Source organism: Schistocerca gregaria, chromosome 1, assembly GCF_023897955.1.
Source record: "Schistocerca gregaria isolate iqSchGreg1 chromosome 1, iqSchGreg1.2, whole genome shotgun sequence".
Classification (NCBI taxonomy): domain Eukaryota; kingdom Metazoa; phylum Arthropoda; class Insecta; order Orthoptera; family Acrididae; genus Schistocerca; species Schistocerca gregaria.
This window is the reverse complement of record NC_064920.1, coordinates 91634406-91648168: the sequence shown is the minus strand read 5'-3', so window position 1 is coordinate 91648168 and position 13763 is coordinate 91634406.

The window sequence follows — 13763 nt, the reverse complement described above, 5'->3', positions numbered from 1 at the left end:
CTCTGATTCATGTATTTCAGTTCTCTGCAGCCAAGACACGAGTTATGAACTTCTGCAGGCGTCGGACGGTCCACCCTCATCCGGAACTTTACCTGGACGGTCACCTACTTGAAGTGGTGGACACTAGCTGCTTCTTAGGACTCACATGGGTTCCTCATATTACTCAGCTGAAGCAAAAGTGCTGGCGGCACCTCAACGCCCTCCACTGCCTGAGCCACGTGTCTTGGAGTGCAGATCGCTGCATGCTGCTGCGATTGAACAGAGCCCTTGTGCAGTCCAGGCTTGATTAAGGGAGCCTGGCCTATGAGGCTGCATCACCCTCAGTGTTGATGTTGTCAGGGCCCATACACCACTGGGGTTCAGCTTGCAACTGGCGCTTTCCGTACGAGCCCCGTGGATAGTCTACTGGTGGAGGCCAGGGATCCCCCACTGCGGATTCGCCGCCACCGACTGCTCGCCAACTATGCTGTCCACGTGCATTGCTCACCGGGCCATCCCAATTATCACCTGCTTTTCCCTGCCCGGGTTTTCCCTCTGTCCGACTGGCGACCTAGGTCTGGGCTGTCCATTGCTGTCCGCGTCCAGTCCCTGCTGTCGGAACTGGGGTCGTTCCGCCACCCTTCCGGGTCCATGCACCCACGCCTCCCTGGTGTATGCACCGGCCGTCCGTCCACCTGGACTTGGCACTGCAACCCAAGGACTCGGTTCTGCCTGTGGCCCTCCTTCGCCGTTTTCTTGAACTCCTCGCCTCATTTTCAGGCTGTGAGCCTGTCTACACTGGTGGTTCCCTGGTGGATGGTCGTACTGCCTACGCTTTTGCTCACGCTGCCCATGTTGAACAGCACTCCTTGCCGGCTGGCTGCAGTATTTTTACTGCAGAACTGGTGGCCATATTGCGCGCTCTTGAGCATATGCGTTCCTGCTCAGGTATGTCCATCGTCATCTGCAGTGACTCCCTGAGCAGCCTCCAGGCTATCGACCGCTGCTATACCTCTTCTCCTCTGGTAGCCTTTATTCAACAGTCTGTTTTTGCCATTACCCGCTCTGGTCGTTCGGTGGTCTTTGTTTGGACGCCAGGTCACAATGGCATCCCGGGGAACGAACGAGTCGACAGGCTGGCCAAAGGGGCGATGGACGCTCCCACTTTGGAGATCAGCCTCCCGGCTCGTGATCTGCAGCTGGCGTTGCGCTGTAAGGTGCTTGGGATGTGGCATGACGTGTGGCGTAGCCTGACTTCGCCGAATAAATTGCGGGCTGTTAAGGAGACGACCGATGTGTGGCGGTCCTCCCTGCTAGCTTCTCGCAGGGACTCTGTCATCCTGTGTCGGCTCCGCATCGGCCATACCTACCTGACGCACGGACATCTTTTACGTCAGGAGGATCCCCCCTGTGTCAGTGCGGGTCCCGGTTGAGAGTCGCCCACATTTTGTTGGAGTGTCCCCGACTGCGCACCCTCTGGCAGTCTTTTAATCTCCCGGGCACGTTGCCGATGGCTCCATGGCTGACGACGTTTTAAATATTATCCGTGGTAGTTCTTTTTATGGTTTCATTTAGGGGATTCCTGCCACTTTCCCTTTCTGTGTCTCTTGTCCTCGAGTCTCTCATTGGTTGCAGATTTTAGTGTGTATTCGGATTGTTGACTCTTTCCCATTTTTGTTCTCATGGTCAGTCAACCAGTCTACGGCCCTCTTCTTTTCTTCCTTTTCTTTCTGTCTGGTGTTCGTCTGTACTCTTCTTGTATCTAGCGTTCGCTGCCACATTGGTGTTCGTTCAGTGACTGGGGGGAGGGGCGTCTCCTCCCCCCTTGGGGTTTTACCTGCTCTTTAAATTTTTGTCTCGCCTGTTTTTGGAATGGCGGACTGATGACCTTAGCTGTTTAGTCCCCCTTAAACATCCCAACAACGACCACCATCCTTGTGGAGAATGACTTCAGGTACAACGTTTTCTAATTTTTACACAGAAAATTCTTTTACTAAATCCAGGGAGAAAGGAAAGTTGGAGATAAACTCATTGAGAAGAATTGGTAAATGATCTAATGATGCATACGTCCGCACCACACTCTGACTCTGGGACTTACTCTTCCCACTTCCCGTGTAACATCAGGATGCCTTGATACCCACATAGAAACCTGATGATATGGCAGTTAGCCGGAAATGTAAGAAAGTGACTGAACGGAGAAAGAAATAAACTACTGCCACTTAAGATTGCTACAGCCAGAAGAAATGCAGATGATTAACGGGTATTCATTGGACAAAAATATTATATTGGAGCTGACATGTGATTACTTTTTCACGCAATTTGGTTGCAGAGATCCTGAGAAATCAGTACCCAGAACAACCACCACTTACCTTAATACGCCTGGGCACTGTCCAACAAAGCTTGGGAGGCGTGCACAGGTACTGCTGCCCATGCAGCTTCAACACGATACCCCAGTTCATCAAAAGTAGTGACTGGCGTATTGTGACGAGCCAGTTGCTCGGTCACCTAGACCAGACGTTTTCAGTTGGTGAGAGATCTGGAGAATGTGTTGGCCACGGCAGCTGTAGAACATTTTCTGTATCCAGAAAGGCCCGTACAGGACCTGCAACATGCGGTCGTGCATTATCCTGCTGAAATGTAGGGTTTTGCAGGGATCGAATGAAGGGTAGAGCCACGGGTCGTAAAACTTCTGAAATGTAACGTCCACTGTTCAAATTGCTGTCAGTGTGAACAAGAGGTGACCGAGACGGGTAACCAATGGCACCCCATACCACCACGCCGCGTGATACGCCAGCATGGCTATGACGAATACACTCTTCCAACGTGCGTTCCCCGCAATGTCGCCAAACGCGGAGGCGACCATCATGATGCCTTAAACGGAACCTAGATTCATCCGAAATAATGACGTTTTGCCATTCGTGCACTCAGGTACGTCGTTGAGTATACCAACGCAGGCGCTCCTGTCTGTGATGCAGCATCAACGGTAACCACAGCCATGGTCTTCGAGCTGATAATCCATGCTGCTGCAAACGTCGTCGAACTGTTAGTGCAGATGGTTGTTGTCTTGCAGACGTCCCCGTCTGTTTACTCAGGGATAGAGACGTGGCTTCACCATCCATTACAGCCATGCGGATAAGATGCCAGTCATCTCGACTGCTAGTGATTACGAAGCCGTTGGGATCCAGCACGGCGTTCCGAATTACCCTCCTCAAACCACCGATTCCATGGTCTGCTAACAGTCATTGGATATCGACCAGCGTGAGCAGATATGTCGCGATACGATAAACGGCAATCCCGATAGGCTTCCATCCTCCTTACACGAGGCATCACAACAACGTTTCACCAGGCAACGCCGTCAACTGCTGTTTGTGTAGGAGAAGTCGGCTGGAAACATTTCTCATGTGAGCACGTTGTAGGTGTCGCCACCGGCGCCAGGCTTGTGTGAATGCTTTGAAACGCTAATCATTTGCATATCACAGAATCTTCTTCCTGTCGGTTAAATTTCGCGTCTGTAGCACGTCATCTATGTGGTGTAGCAATTTTAGAGGCCAGTAGTGTATTTCGCACACAGCCGTTCACTGAGTCAATTTTTGGTAAATCGTCCACTGTGAGTCTTTCGGACTTAGGTTTATCCATCAGTATCAGTGCCCGACACAGCTGCACGTTGTAGGCTTATAACCGTAAATTCTTATGAGAAACGTCATACTTTGTCATTCATTGCATTTCTGAATAACTGACCACTATACCAATTAATTTTGTCTGACTCATTGAAAAACACGAACTCCTATATCTTTCCGTGCGAGCTCGGATTTCCCTTATTTTAGTATAGTGCCCGCTTCTGAGTTTTTGGGTCGGCGTCATCAAAATTCTTTCGCAAACGGAGAAGAATGTCTGTGATCGAAATTTCATGAGAAGATCCCGCCGCAAACAAAAACTTTATTTTAATGATTTCAACCCCAAATCCTGTATCATTTCAATGACAGTCTGTCGTCTATTTCGCGATATTACGAAACGTGCTGCTCTTCTTTGAACCTTTTCGATGTACTCCGTCAGTCTCATTTGGTAAAAAGATTCTAAAAGAAGAGGGACAATCGTGGTGTAGGCAGTCTCTCTAGTAGATCTGTTACATTTTCCAATGTCCTGCCAATAAAACGCAGTTTTAGGTTACCCATCCCCGCAACATTTTCTATGTGTTCTTCTCAATTTAAGTTGTTCGTAATTGTAATTCCTAGTTATTATGGTTTTCACGATTTGCTTCTTTTGTCCTACAACAGAAGTTTAAAGGATTTCTGTTAGCACACATGTGGATGGTCTCACACTTTTCATTACTTAGGGTCAAGTGCCAATTTTCGCACAAACATATAGATTTTCTAAATCATTTTGCAATTTGTATTCATTATGTGATGACTTTACTAGTCGATACACGACAACCATCATCTGCAAACAAACTAAGACTGACGGGTGCTGAGATTGTCTCCCAAATCAACATATAGATAAGGAACACCAAAGGGCCTGTAACATTACCTTGGGGAACGCCATAAATCATATCTGTTCTACTCGATGACTTTCCATCAATTACTACGCACTGTGATATCTCTGACAGGAAATCACGAATCCAATCACTAAACTGAGACGATATTCCGCAAGCTGGAAATTTCACTATAAGCCTCTTATTTGGTAGAGTATCAGGTACCTCCTTGAAATCCATAAATACGGAATCAATTTGAAATCCCTTAAAAATAACACTCAACACTTCTTGTGAGTAATGAGCTGCTTGTGTTCACAAGAACGATGTTTCCTAAAAAATGGTTCAAATGGCTCTCAGCACTATGGGACTTAACTGATCGAGAGCAGATTGTGATGGCCAGGAGGCTCAGCACGAGCTTCGGGAGCTGCAAGGTTCGTCGGGTGTTCGAGGACTGTTGTGGTGAGAGTCTTCAACATGTGGCGAAACCCAGGTGAAACCACGTCCAGACGTCTTGGGGTTAGGCGACCACCCCTCAATGTAGTTGTCGAACGTCGTGGGCTGTGCAGAGTGGTAAAACAGAACAGGCGGAGAACTGTGGTGGCACTGATATCAGACTTTAATGCTGGGCGGAGTACAAGTATGTCTGAACACACAATGCCCCTTACGCTTCTAACAATGGGCCTGGGCAGACGACGACCCATGCATATGACAGTGTTAACACCACAACAACGGCAACTACGACTGAAATGGGCAGGTGACCATCGGCACTGTACGTTGGCGCAGTTGCACAGTGTTGCACGGACTGATGAATCTTGATTCATTGCCGGCCGGTGTGGCCGAACGGTTCTAGGCGCTACAGTCAGGAACCACCCTACCGCTGCGGTCGCAGGTTGGAATCCTGCCTCGGGCATGAATGTGTGTGATGTCCTTAGATTAGTTAAGTTTAGGTAGTTCTAAGTTCTAGGGAACTGATGACCTCAGATGCTAAGTCCCATAGTGCTTAGAGTCATTTGAACCATTTTTATTCATACCTTCTTCAGCGATAGGAGAGCTCAAATCCGTCGTCTTCTAGGGACACAGCTCCCTGACACCTGTACTGCAGGACCGAGACAAGCCGGCGACCGCTTCGTTGTGCTCTTCGAAACATTCACATAGGCATCCATAGATCTTCCAAAGCCACCAGAAACCAACGCAAAATAATTTTATTTAAAAAATAGTATAAAGCGTCACTAGACGCCTTCCTAAGAGACAATCTCCATTCCTTCCGAACTCACTATGCAAACGTAGACGAGATAAGCAGCTGCCGCAGCAAGTCGTATAACCCTAGCTTACTTATTTCTTAGATAGTTTAATTAATTTCTTTGCGTTTTTTGGGTACTTGCATTGTTTAATTCATATATTTCGGGCGTATTATAGTATTTGACAGTTGTAGCATAGCGCTTTAGTGTGTACTTGGTAGATTCTTATTTAAATTGCGTGTGAGTTTCGTATAGGAGGTGCAATTTCGAGTTTTAGTTACTGTAATCGTAAATTCAGCAGATTGTAGCGCAGTCGTTAGGCATTTGTACAGGTTAGTTGATACATTATTTGCGTGTTTCGCTTGCGTTATCTAGGCACGGACTCGTGTTTCAGTAACTGTTGTTCAACATCGATTACAATGGACAGGGACTGCGATTGCTGTGTTCAGATGAGGGCTGACTTGGCATCCCTTCGCTCACAGCTGCAATCGGCGCTGACTTCGGTCGCGCAGCTTGAGGCTGTTGCCAATGGGCACCACTGTAGGGAGCCGGACTTGGGTATCACGGGGATGTCAACCTCGTCCTGTCTGTCCCCAGATCGGTCTGCCGCTGTGGTTGCCCCGGTTGCTGCCATCAGTGGGGCTGAGCCCTCGCCTGTGGTTGATTGGGAGGTCGTTCCAAGGCGTGGCAGGCAGCAAAAGGCGTCCCCGGAGGCTGATCAGAAAGCCTCCCCGGTGCGTCTGACAAACCTGTTTCTGGCACTGTCTCTGGCTGAGCCAGATGCAGCTGCCTGCCCTGTTTCAGAGGATCATTCTCAGCCTTCAAGGTCCGGGCAATCGCAGAGGGTGGGCTTACTGGTAGTTGGGAGCTCCAATGATAGCCTCGTAATGGGGCCCCTTAAGGATACGGCGGCTAAGGACGGGAAGAAATCCAGTGTGCACTCCGTGTGCATTCCGGGAGGAGTCATTCCTGATGTGGAAAGGGTCCTTCCGGAGGCCATGAAGAGCACAGGGTGCAGCCAGCTGCCGGTGGTGGCACATGTCGGCACTAAGGACGTGTGTCGCTTTGGATCTGAGGAAATTCTCTCTGGATTCCAGCGGCTATCTGATTTGGTGAAGGCTGCCGGTCTTGCTTACGAGATGAAGGCACAGCTCACCATCTGCAGCATCGTTGACAGAACCGACTGCGGACCTTTGGTGCAGAGCCGGGTGGAGGGTCTGAATCAGAGGCTCAGACGGTTTTGCGACCGTTTTGGCTGCAGATTCCTTGACTTGTGCCATAGGGTGGTGGGGTTTCGGGTTCCGCTGAATCGGTCAGGAGTTCACTACACTCAGCTGGCGGCTACACGGGGAGCGGAGGCTGTGTGGCGTGGACTGGACGGTTTTTTAGGTTAGAAGGCCTCGGGAAAGTACGGGGTGGGCTGCAATGTCAAAGGGTACATGGCAATTACAGGACGTGCTTGGATCAAGGAACAGTCGGAATTATAGTTGTAAATTGTTGTAGCTGCGCTGGAAAAGTCCCTGAGCTTCAAGCGATAATAGAAAGCAGAGAAGCTGATATCGTTATAGGTACAGAAAGCTGGCTAAAGCCTGAAATAAGTTCTGCAGAAATTTTTACGAAGTCTCAGACGGTGTTCAGGAAAGATAGATTAGGCAGAATTGGTGGTGGAGAGTTTGTGTCTGTGAGTAGTGGTTTGTCTTGTAGTGAAGTCGAAGTAGATACTCCGTGCGAATTGGTATGGGTGGAGGTTATACTTAACCGCCGAATTAAGTTAATAATTGGCTCCTTCTACCGACCCCCAGACTCCGATGATACAGTTGCGGAACAGTTCAGTGAAAGTTTGAGTTTCGTAACAAATAAATACCCCACTCATACGGTTATAGTTGGTGGGGACTTCAACCTACCCTCGGTATGTTGGCAAAAATACTTGTTCAAAACCGGTGATAGGCAGAAAACGTCTTCGACATTGTCCTAAATGCTTTCTCCGAAAGTTATTTCGAGCAGTTAGTCCACGAACCCACGCGAATTGTAAATGGTTGCGAAAACACACTTGACCTCTTAGCCACAAACAATCCAGAGCTGATAGAGACCATCATGACTGATACAGGGATTAGTGATCACAAGGTCGTTGTAGCTAGGCTCAATACCATTTCTTCCAAATCCATCAGAAACAAAAGCAAAATAATTTTATTTAAAAAAGCGGATAAAGTGTCACTAGAAGCCTCCCATAAGACAATTTCCATTCCTTCCGAAATGACTATGTGAATGTAGACGAGATGTGGCTCAAATTCAAAGATATAGTAGCAACAGCAATTGAGATATTCATACCTCATAAATTGGTAAGAGATGGAACGGATCCCCCGTGGTACACAAAAAAGGTCCGAACGCTGTTGCAGAGGCAACGGAAAAAGAATGCAAAGTTCAGAAGAACGCGAAATCACGAAGATGGGCTAAGATTCACAGACGCGCGAAATTTGGCACGTACTTCGACGCGAGATGCCTTTAATAGGTACCACAACGAAACATTGTCTCGAAATTTGGTAGAAAATCCGAAGAAATTCTGGTCGTATGTAAAGTACACAAGCGGCAAGACGCAGTCAATACCTTCGCTGCGCAGTGCCTATGGTACTGTTATCGACGACTGTGCCGCTAAAGCGGAGTTATTGAACGCAGTTTTCCGAAATTCCTTCACCAGGGAAGACGAATGGAATATTCCAGAATTTGAAACACGAACATCTGCTAGCATGAGTTTCTTAGAAGTAGATACCTTAGGGGTTGCGAAGCAACTGAAATCGCTTGATACGGCAAGTCTTCAGGTCCAGATTGTATACCGAGTAGGTTCCTTTCAGATTACGCTGATACTATAGCTCCCTACTTAGCACTCATATACAACCGCTCGCTCACCGATAGATCTGTACCTACAGATTGGAAAATTGCGCAGGTCGCACCAGTGTTCAAGAAGGGTAGAAGGAGTAATCCATTTAACTACCGACCTATACCATTGACGTCGGTTTGCAGTAGGGTTTTGGGGCATATACTGTATTCAAACATTATGAATCACCTCGAAGGGAACGATCTATTGACACGTAATCAGCATGGCTTCAGAAAACATCGCTCTTGTGCAACGCAGCTAGCTCTTTATTCGCACGAAGTAATGGCCGCTATCGACAGGGGATTTCAAGTTGATTCCGTATTTCTAGATTTCCGGAAAGCTTTTGACACCGTTCCTCACAAGCGACTTCTAATCAAGCTGCGGAGCTATGGGGCATCGTCTCAGTTGTGCGACTGGATTCGGATTTCCTCTCAGGAAGGTCGCAGTTCGTACTAATAGACGGCAAATCAACGAGTAAAACTGAAGTGATCTCTGCTGTTCCTGATCTATAAAAGTGATGCTGTAATTTACCGTCTAGTAAGGTCATCCGAAGACCAGTATCAGTTGCAAAGCGATTTAGAAAAGATTGGTGTATGGTGTGTCAGGTGGCAGTTGACGCTAAATAACGAAAGGTGTAAGATGATCCACATGAGTTCCAAAACAAATCCGTTGGGATTCGATTACTCGATAAATAGTACAATTCTCAAGGCTGTCAATTCAACTAAGTACCTGGGTGTTAAAATTACGAACAACATCAGTTGGAAGGACCACATAGATAATATTGTCGGGAAGGCGAGTCAAAGGTTGCGTTTCATTGGCAGGACTCTTAGAAGATGCAACAAGTCCACTAAAGAGACAGCTTACACTAGACTCGTTCGTCCTCTGTTAGAGTATTGCTGCGCGGTGTGGGATCCTAACGAGGTGGGATTGACGGAGAACATCGAAAGGGTGCAAAAAAGGGCAGCTCGTTTTGTATTATCACGTTATAGGGGAGAGAGTGTGGCAGATATGATACACGAGTTGGGATGGAAGTCATTACAGCATAGACGTTTTTCGTCGCGGAGAGACCTTTTTACGAAATTTAAGTCACCAACTTTCTCTTCCGAATGCGAAAATATTTTGTTGAGACCAACCTACATAGGTAGGAATGATCATCAAAATAAAATAAGAGAAATCAGAGCTCGAACAGAAAGGTTTAGGTGTTCGTTTTTCCCGCTCGCTGTTCGCGAGTGGAATAGTAGAGAGATAGTATGATTGTGGTTCCATGAACCCTCTGCCAAGCACTTAAATGTGAATTGCAGAGTAGTCATGTAGATGTAGATGTAGATGTAGATGTGGCTCTAATTCAAAGATATAGTAGCAACATCAATTGAGAGATTCGTAGCTCATAAACTGGTTCAAATGGCTCTGAGCACTATGGGACTCAACATCTTAGGTCATAAGTCCCCTAGAACTTAGAACTACTTAAATCTAACTAACCTAAGGACATCACACACATCGATGCCCAAGACAGGATTCGAACCTGCGACCGTAGCAGTCCCGCGGTTCTGGACTTCAGCGCCTAGAACCGCACTGCCATCATAAACTGGTAAGAGATGGAACTGATCCCCCATGGTATACAAAACAGGTCCGAACGCTGTGATCCATTTGTGTTTTTGCACTGTTACAGACTAAATGGCTGCGTATTTTGACATATAAATTAATTCGTCACAAAGGTCGAATTTTATAGACATCAAACTTTCCTGTTTCTATTATGTTCACCTTCACTATTGTTGGGCGTTTGGGTCTACATAGTTTATCTGATGCATTACAAAGTTATACTCATGTATTATGAAAATACGCAATTTATGTGATACAGTGCCTCAAAAATCTCGTCAAAATGCACCGTTTTCAGTACGGTTTGTGATGTTAAAGTGTAGAAAGACGTAACCTCGAAGAATATATCAATTTTTTTATGCTTTATCTTTTAACTTTGATTGTAATAAAGTTCTTTGAAACTATGTCATACACTCCTGGAAATGGAAAAAAGAACACATTGACACCGGTGTGTCAGACCCACCATACTTGCTCAGGACACTGCGAGAGGGCTGTACAAGCAATGATCACACGCACGGCACAGCGGACACACCAGGAACCGCGGTGTTGGCCGTCGAATGGCGCTAGCTGCGCAGCATTTGTGCACCGCCGCCGTCTGTGTCAGCCAGTTTGCCGAGGCATACGGAGCTCCATCGCAGTCTTTAACACTGGTAGCATGCCGTGACAGCGTAGACGTGAACCGTATGTGCAGCTGACCGACTTTGAGAGAGGGCGTATAGTGGGCATGCGGGAGACCGGGTGGACGTACCGCCGAATTACTCAACACGTAAGGCGTGAGGTCTCCACAGTACATCGATGTTGTCGCCAGTGGTCGGCGGAAGGTGCACGTGCCCGTCGACCTGGGACCGGACCGCAGCGACGCTCGGATGCACGCCAAGCCGTAGGATCCTACGCAGTGCCGTAGGGGACCGCACCGCCACTTCCCAGCAAATAAGGGACACTGTGGCTCCTGGGGTATCGGCGAGGACCATTCGCAACCGTCTCCATGAAGGTGGACTACGGTCCCGCACACCGTTAGGCCGTCTTCCGCTCACGCCCCAACATCGTGCAGCCCGCCTCCAGTGGTGTCGAGGCAGGCGTGAATGGAGGGACGAATGGAGACAAGTCGTCTTCAGCGATGAGAGTCGGTTCTGCCTTCGTGCCAATGATGGTCGTATGCGTGTTTGGCGCCGTGCAGGTGAGCGCCACAATCAGGACTGCATACGACTGAGGCACATAGGGCCAACACCCGGAATCATTGTGGGGAGCGATCTCCTACACTGGCCGTACACCTCTGGTGATCGTCGAGGGGACACTGAATAGTGCACGGTACTTCCAAACCGTCATCGAACCCATCGTTCTACCATTCCTAGACCGGCAAGGGAACTTGCTGTTCCAACAGGACAATGCACGTCCACATGTATCCCGTGCCACCCAACGTGCTCTAGAAGGTGTAAGTCAACTACCCTGGCCAGCAAGATCTCCGGATCTGTCCCCCATTGAGCATGTTTGGGACTGGATGAAGCGTCGTCTCACGCGGTCTGCACGTCCAGCGCGAACGCTGGTCCAACTGAGGCGCCAGGTGGAAATGGCATGGCAAGCCGTTCCACAGGACTACATCCAGCATCTCTACGATCGTCTCCATGGGAGAATAGCAGCCTGCATTGCTTCGAAAGGTGGATATACACTGTACTAGTGCCGACATTGTGCATGCTCTGTTGCCTGTGTCTATGTGTCTGTGGTTCTGTCAGTGTGATCGTGTGATGTACCTGACCCCAGGAATGTGTCAATAAAGTTTCCCCTTCCTGGGGCAATGAATTCACGGTGTTCTTATTTCAATTTCCAGGAGTGTATTTGGAAAATGGAATACCAATTGTCATAACGTTACTACCCAGCTTTGAGGACCTTGTGACATGAAATCTAACACAAGTAAAGTAGAGTTAATTTGAATTTTCATGTATCTCAGCTGTCTTACTGTGTTCGTATGAGACATGTTCATAACTCTGCCACAAGTTTCCCCAGTCTTATGAATTTAGTTTTAGTCACAAAGTGAGAATTTTTTTTTGCTAATTCGGTAGAGCAGACTACCAGAAATAAGACTACGAAAACAATAAATAAGTAAAATTTTATCGACGTTTTATTCTGGTGTGATTTACTCCCCAAATATTCTTAAAGATCAACTAATTACAGGCCTACACTTTCTGAAAAAAAAGAATGATAAGATAAGTGATCTAAATGAAGCAAGGTGATTAAACAAAACTGTTTCATACTTATTTTCTTAACAGTTCAGTGGAAGAGTTTGACAAAATCTGTGTTTAACACAATAATCTCTAATCACATCAAACTGTTAGTCACTTACCTGCAGGTTAACTGGTATGAGATAAAACAATATTACGACACTTTTAATACCATTTTCGGAGCAACTGTATGTTCGTATTTAGATACAAAATTTTAACTGGGAACAAAAGATTGAATTTTTTGTTTGAAATTCACAGATGTCCCTAATTTCAATAATGAGACTTGAATTCTGCTGTCTCAGTCGTTGTACTTGTTTTTATAAGTGTCTGTCTAGTCTCAAAGCGTCAGTTTCTTTGTACAGAAATAACTAATCCCGCTTTCAAATGGCTGAATAAAACGACGGTAAAGAGTAACTTATTTATAGAAAACTAATTTCAGGTAGTCAGCTCTTCAGAATTATAGGCAGCAGACAAAAATTTCCAATAAATCGACAAAACATTTATTTACCTACCGACAAAATAGCGTTCTGGAGGGCTAGGTGTAAGGCATGTGCTTGTGTCTTCCGCCGCCAACGACAGGACTGTGTAAAAACACACTGCTGCTGAGCTGTATGTTGCTAGCTAACTCAGGATGCAGCATATAAGAATAAAAACTAGAGATCACTGTTGTCACAAAGTAATAACTTACAAATTTGTCACATGCATTATCCGCTCCAATGACGCTTGGTAAGGGTAGTTTGTAAACATAACCTCATTTAACCCTTCGATGTTAAGTGCTTGTTATTTTCGCCACATGTGTTTTCTAATGTTATAGAACAATAAGACACATAATTCAGTCGCAGAAATATTATTGTGGCACCTAATTTGAGACTCCACAGTCACATTTTAGGCGTCAAGTATAAGTCACACGATAACTGCGTTCATCCACAACTTACACCATATTTTAGCCAATTATTCAAAATGGTTCAAATGGCTCTGAGCACTATAGGACTCAACATCTGTGGTCATAAGTCCCCTAGAACTGAGAATTACTTAACCCTAACTAACCTAAGGACATCACACACATCCATGCTCGAGGCAGGATTCGAACCTGCGACCATAGCAGTCCCGCGGTTCCGCACTGAGCGCCTGAACAGCTAGACCACCGCAGCCGACGGCCAATTGTTACAGAACAATAATACTGACAATTTATAGGTGAAAATAGCATTTTCATACCGAATTTAAAGTCCAGAGTCACGCTATTAATGCCGAGTGAAATTTACACAATAATTGCACCCTTTTAGCAGCAGACAGGTTATTTTAGCTAATGTATTTTTTTATAAATCACTGTAGACACAGTGGCTTAGCTGCCGTAGAGCTACGTGAGACAGTGATCAAGGGGCCCATCGGCCTCT